At 39.8% G+C, this 6,535-nt stretch overlaps 1 pseudogene; it reads left to right on the top strand.

The window, feature by feature from the left end:
* The first annotated feature begins 423 nt into the window (after positions 1 to 423).
* LOC125931608 (60S acidic ribosomal protein P1-like) lies at positions 424 to 805 on the top strand (annotated as a pseudogene).
* Positions 806 to 6,535: the final 5,730 nt, after the last annotated feature.

The following is a 6,535-nucleotide window of genomic DNA, read 5'->3' as shown; positions in this document are numbered from 1 at the left end:
ATTTTAAATTATTTTAATTTAATTATTATAATTTATTATTTAATAATAATAACTATTTAATATAGTAAAATAATTTAAAATAAAACTTAATTTAAAAAATCCAGTTAGGGTCCAAACTGAGAATTTTCTAGCTCTGTGATAGACGTTTACCACTCCTTTACTGCACATGTATATATACAGCTAGTTAGAAAACTTGAAAGACACATGAACTGTGGATTAAGGCAAATATTATTATCATTGCTTTAAATATATTACAAACTGGGAAGGATTCTACCTCAAAAATTATATTAGCTTTCCTCTGCTGCCACTAAGGTACTCAGTATTTCTGAGCAAGGAAGCTAAGGCCATGTTGAGGTGAGCCCCTCACTTCGTCTGGCCATTAGCACCATGCCGGGCAGCACCTGCTCAGCACTCGCCTGCACCATGGTCTCCATGTTAGAGCTCGCCTGCACCTATTCTGCTGAGTGGATAAGGAGGTGATTGTCACGGAGGATAATATCAATGCCCTCATTAAAGCAGCAGGTGTAAATGTTGAACCTTTCTGGCAGGGCTTGTTTGCAAAGGCTCTGGCCAACATCAACATCTGGAGTCTCATCTGCAAGGTAGAGGCCGGTGGACCTGCCCCAGCAGCCAGTGCTGTACAAGCAGGAGGCCCTCCTTCCACTACTGCTGCCCCAGGTGAGGAGAAGAAAGTGGAAGCAAAGAAAGAAGAATCAGAAGAGTCTGATGATGACATGGGCTTTGGTCTTTTTGACTAAATCCTTTCTGTAACCTGTTCAATAAAAAGCTGAACTCTTTAAAAAAAGATTACTGTTGGGGCACCTGGGTGGCTATATTGGTTGGGTGTCTGACTTCAGCTCAGGTCATGATCTCATCACTTGTGAGTTTGAGCCCTGCATCAGGCTCTGTGCTGACAGCTTGGAGCTTGCTTGGGATTCTGTCTCTCTCTCTCTCTCTCTCTCTCTCTCTCTCTGTCCCTCCCCTAGTCACGCTCTCTCTCTCAAAAATAAACAAACATTAAAAAAATTATAAAAAAAAAGATTACTGTTTAATAGACACTCGAAGATAAGGAAAACATATATTATTTCACAAGTACTAAAGAGGTAGAATTTAATTAAATAGAACACAAGCATATAATGGAGAATAAAAGGAAATATTCATCTTTTGGAATATCTAACATTAATTAATGAATACTAAACATGTTTTGTCAGGTTAGGGGATAAAATTACCAATATCAGAGAAAAAAAAAGGGACATCAATACAAACCTTTAAGACATTAAAAACACATAAAAAGATATTACAAATAACTTTTCAGTAATATATTTGAGAATTTAGATTAAATTTTAAAAATCACAAATATCAATTACCAAAAGTGATAAAAGATGACATAGAAGGGGCACCCGGGTGGCTCAGTTGGTTAAGACTCTGACTTTTGATCTCAGCTCAGGTCATGATGTCAAGGTTCATGAGATCAAGCCCTGTATCAGGCTCTGTGCTGACACCGTGGAGCCTGCTTGAGATTCTCTCTCTCTCCCTCTCTCTCTCTCAAAATAAATAAATTTAAAAAAAACATTAGGGGTGTCTGGATGGCTCAGTGGGTTAAGTATCAGACTTCAGCTCAGGTCATGATCTCGCTGTTTGTGAGTTCAAGCCCCATATCGGGATCACTGCTGTCAGTGCAGAGCCCACTTGGATGCTCTGTCCCCCGCTCTCTCTGCCTCTCCCCATCCCAAATGTATGCTCTCTCGCGCGCTCTCAAAAATAAACATTTAAAAAAAAGAAAGAAGAAAAGAGACTATGTTGTAAAGAAATCTGAAGTTTCTAGTCAACATACACCACCAAGAGCTATAACAGTTAGTGTAGGACTGTGATCAGAGGGCACTGGACCAAGTATGGGCAGAACATAATGTTAGTGTAGGAGCTGAGGACAGGCACCCCTATGATGGGCCGCTTTGACATGAAGATGATTCTGAGCTGAAGGCAACTGAGACCTGACAGCCTCAAGAGAGAATTTTGCCCCTCCCTTAACTAGGTAGGAAACTCTATATTGGGGATCTTTCCCAGAATAAGGGTTATTAGCAGAGATAAATTTTATCTGAGTGACCCATCTGTATGGCAGGGCAAACATCTAATTACCAAATATCTGCTTCTTATTTCCTGTGAATTGTATTCCTTTCCTCTGAAGTCCCAGACCCCTACCCCCATCTCATTAGTTCAGGATGACATATATACTCATTTTGCCTGTCTTTGGAATTTCCAGGTTCGTGTGGATTCCCTGTACATATGCTATTAAATTTTACTTTCTCCTGTTAATCTAGCTCATGTCAGTTTGATTCTTAGTCTAGCTAGAAGGCCCTCTGAAGGGAACAGAAATTCTTGATCCCTGACATTAGAAAATGGAAAGTTTATTGATTTGTGAGAGCTCTTCTGGGATACAGGATTTAACACCTTGACAAGGACCCACAGCTATTGTATGAATATGCTGAAGCATGGGAAAAGCAATAGTCTTTATAACTGAGTGAGAAAACCCAGACATAACACTGCAGATAGTAGGGGAAGGTAGTAAAATGCTTATTAAAGGGGTGCCTGGGTGGTTCAGTCGGTTAAGTGTCTGACTCTTGATTTCGGCTCAGGTCAGGATCTCACAGTTTGGGAGTTGGAGCCCCACATGGGGCTCTGTGCTGACAGCACAGAGCCCACTTGGGATTCTCTGCCCCTCCCCACTTGTGCACTCTCTCTTTCCCAAAAATAAACATTAAAGATAAAATAAAATAAAAATAAATGCTCATTTAAATAATTACAAAAAGGGACACCTGGATGGCTGAGTCGGTTAAGCGTACGATTTCAGCTCAGGTCATGATCTTGTGGTTTGTGAGTTCAAGCTCCAAATCGGGCTCTGTGCTGACAGGTCAGAGCCTGGAGTCTGCTTCCAATTCTGTGTCTCTCTTTCTCTCTGCCCTTCCCACACTCATATTCTCTCTCTCTCTCTCTCTCAAAAATAAACAAAAACACCCTAAAAAAATAAAATAAAAATAAATCAATTAAAAATTTAAAAATTTAGAAAAACCTCATAAAATGCTCATAGCATACTAGACCATTTTGTTACACTATGTAATATCAGAAAAGCCACCATGATATATATGCTTCAAAGTAGGGCTCAGAGGATATACCTTATACCAAATGGTAAAAATATGGTGGTAATACAGATAATCATACCACTAAAAATTTTAGTGGCTGTTCTCCTCTGTAGGTAAGGGATGAGGAAGTAAGATATGTTATTACAGAATTGGGCTCAGGGTGCCTGGCTGGCTCAGTCAGTAAAGAATGCAACTCTTGATCTTGGGGTTGTAGGTTTGGGCCCCATGTTGGATGTAGAGATTACTTAAACATAAAATCTTTAAAAAAATTGGATTAATGATAGCAAAGGAAGTGGTAGTAACTTAAAACAATAAACAACTGGTAGTATGGAATGATCAGAGTCAGATGGATTAAATTATTATTTCGAGCAGAAAAATCAAAATGCCAGCCAGGATGGTCTGACCTGTAGAAGGTTATGAAAGTGATTAGCAGAATACAGTATCTCTCAGAGCCAAATAGATGGGCCTCTGACAAGGGTTCTTTTTGATCAGTACAATCAAAAGAAATCAAGAATAGATTATTAGGAAACTTATTACCTAATGTAAATCACCATCCCTTGCTCAGTTTCCAGAATTGAGCCAGCTTAACACCCATAACTCTTGGATTGAAAGAGAGGCCTGGTCCCCAGAAAGCAGGACCCTTCAAAATGTTGACAAGTGAATGCAATAATTCTTTCAGTGCTTTCCCAGTTAGAGCTATGTTCATTTACTTAAGTAGCTCTTCCCTGGGCTACATAAATATACAAACATTGCAAGGACTGTTGGACATAGGGTCCAAACTGATGCTGGAATCCAAAAATTCAATGCATCACATGGACCCCAGTCAGAGTGAGGACATATAATGGCCAGATAATAAATGGAGTCCTGGGGCATCTGGCTGGCTCAGTCAGTAGAGCATGTGACTCTTGATCTCAGGGTCTTGAGTTCAAGCCCCATGTTGGATGTACAGCTTACTTTGAATGAATGAATGAGTGAATGGAGTTCTGGTCCAGCCCCATCTTACAGTTAATCCTTTGGGTACACAGTGCAAAATTTGCAATTAGAATAGGTAATGTTGGTAGTTGGCCAAACCTCACATTGGTTTCTTGGTCTGTAGGGTAAGAGCTATGATAGTATGAAAGGCCAAGCAAAAGCTTTAGAAATTACTCCCATTCTCAACCAAGACAGTAAGTAAAAATCAATCCTACATTCTAAGGGTAGCAGCACCTATAGAATGCAGGATTGGTGGTCTCTATCATATCTCCATTTAATCTGTCAGTCTCATACTTTCAAAATCCAAACACATTCCATATTGTATTAGTGGACTACTGCAAACTCAAACATTTACTATCCCCAATTGTTGCTACTGTGCCAGAAGTGGTGTCTCTGCTAGAGCAGATGAACACAACCAAAGTACATGGTAAGCAGTCCCTGAGGTGGCAAATACATATTTTTGTTTCTATCAAAAGGGAGGATTATAAATAGTATGAATTTACTGGGAAGAGATAACAATATATGTTTACAGTCCTGTCCTAGGTCTATAGTAAATTTCCTACCCTTTGATGTCATATACTCTGAAGACATCTACCTGTCTGGACATTCTACAGAACATCAACAATTTCCAACATATTGACTAGAGCTTGCTAACTAGACCAGTAAGAAGTAGCAAATATGTTGAAAGCCCTGGTCAGGTGAATGCATTCCAAAGAGAGGAGTTCACACCATTGGTAAAAATGTTAAGGGTCAGTGGTCTGAGATATGGCAACACATCTCCTCTGTAGTGAAGGGAACATGATTGCATCTCAAACATTCCTCCACAAAGAAGAAAGCTCAATTCCTAGAATGCCCTTTGGGGTTCTGCACAAAGCACAATCCTTAAGTGGCAATACTGTTCCAGCCCATATATTGAGTGACACAAAATGGTCTCAGCTGTGAGTGGGGTTCAGAGCAGAAAAGGGCTCTGCCTCAGGAAAAGGCTGTAATCCAAGTGTTTCTACTGCTTGTCACATATAATCTGGGAGACTCTATGTTATTATGGGTATGAAAGTTGACAAAAGACACAACTTTTTTTTCCAGTTTTTACCTTAGTTCCAGTTAGTTAATATATAGTGTTGCATTAGTTTCAGGTGTACAATAATAGTGATTCAACATTTCCATACACCACTCAGTGCTCATCACGACAAGTGCACTCCTGAACCCCTATCACGTATTTAACCCACTCTCCCCCACCCACCTCCCCTCTGGTAACCATCAGTTTGTTCTCTATAATTAAGGGGCTGTTTCTTGGTTGGTCATTCTCTAAAAGACACCATTTAGAGTTTATGGCAAGCCCCAATAAAAGACTATTAATACAGATTCCTAGGACTCTGGAGTAAGACTGCACAATCTGCAGTGGAGAACTGTACACAATTCAAAAAGCAGTTTCTGACCTGCTTTATAACATCAGTATTTTTGGTGAATACAGTCCATTTGTTATGTAGAACTTCTATCACTTCTTTCCTCATTAGATCATGATATGCATTTTTTTTTTGTTAGCAATATTATAGTAGTGATATGTATCCTTTTTGGTGCAATATATCAGGAAGCATATGACTGGTAATGTTGTTTTTGACCGCTTGGTTAAAGTGACACCTTCCAGGGCTCTCTATCATAGTATCTTTTTCTTCCTTTTTTGAGGAAGTTTCTTTCTCTATTTTTCTTTTTTTTTTTTTTAATTTTTTTTAATGTTTATTTATTTTTGAGACAGAGAGAGACAGAGCATGAACAGGGGAGGAGCAGAGAGAGAGGGAGACACAGAATCTGAAGCAGGCTCCAGGCTCTGAGCTGTCAGCACAGAGCCCGACGCGGGGCTCGAACTCACGAACCGTGAGATCATGACCTGAGCCGAAGTCGGACGCCCAACCAACCAAGCCACCCAGGCGCCCCGAGGAAGATTCTTTCAAATGATGTCACTACCTTATTGAACTGTGGACTTTCATTCACTAGTTTTAGAATCTTTTCATGATTCTTGAGGTGCCTGGGTGGCTCAATCGGTTAAGTGACTGACCCTTGGTTTCAGCTCAGGTCATGATCTCGTGATTTGTGAGTTCGAGCCCTATGTCAGGTTCCACATATGGCAGCATGGAACCTGCTTGGGATTCTTTCTCTTTCCCTCTCTCTCTGCCCCTCCCCTGCTCAGGCTGTCTCTGTCTCTCTCAAAATAAATAAATAAACTTAAAAAAATTAGAATCTGGTGATGATTCTTGCCTGGATTAATTTTTATCATGATGATTACCAAATTTATTTTTTCTACATTTAGTAGTTGGCTTTCTACTATAAAGTATAATTTGCCATTCTTCCACATTTTTCCAACAAATTATTTAGGTTCTGCTTACCCAACTACAGTGTAGGGGGTGGATTCCCCGACACCAACAAGTAAT

This window comes from Panthera uncia, chromosome X (genome assembly GCF_023721935.1).
Source record: "Panthera uncia isolate 11264 chromosome X, Puncia_PCG_1.0, whole genome shotgun sequence".
Taxonomy (NCBI): domain Eukaryota; kingdom Metazoa; phylum Chordata; class Mammalia; order Carnivora; family Felidae; genus Panthera; species Panthera uncia.
Note: the sequence above shows the minus strand (reverse complement) of the source record. Positions and strands in the feature narration are given on the sequence as shown.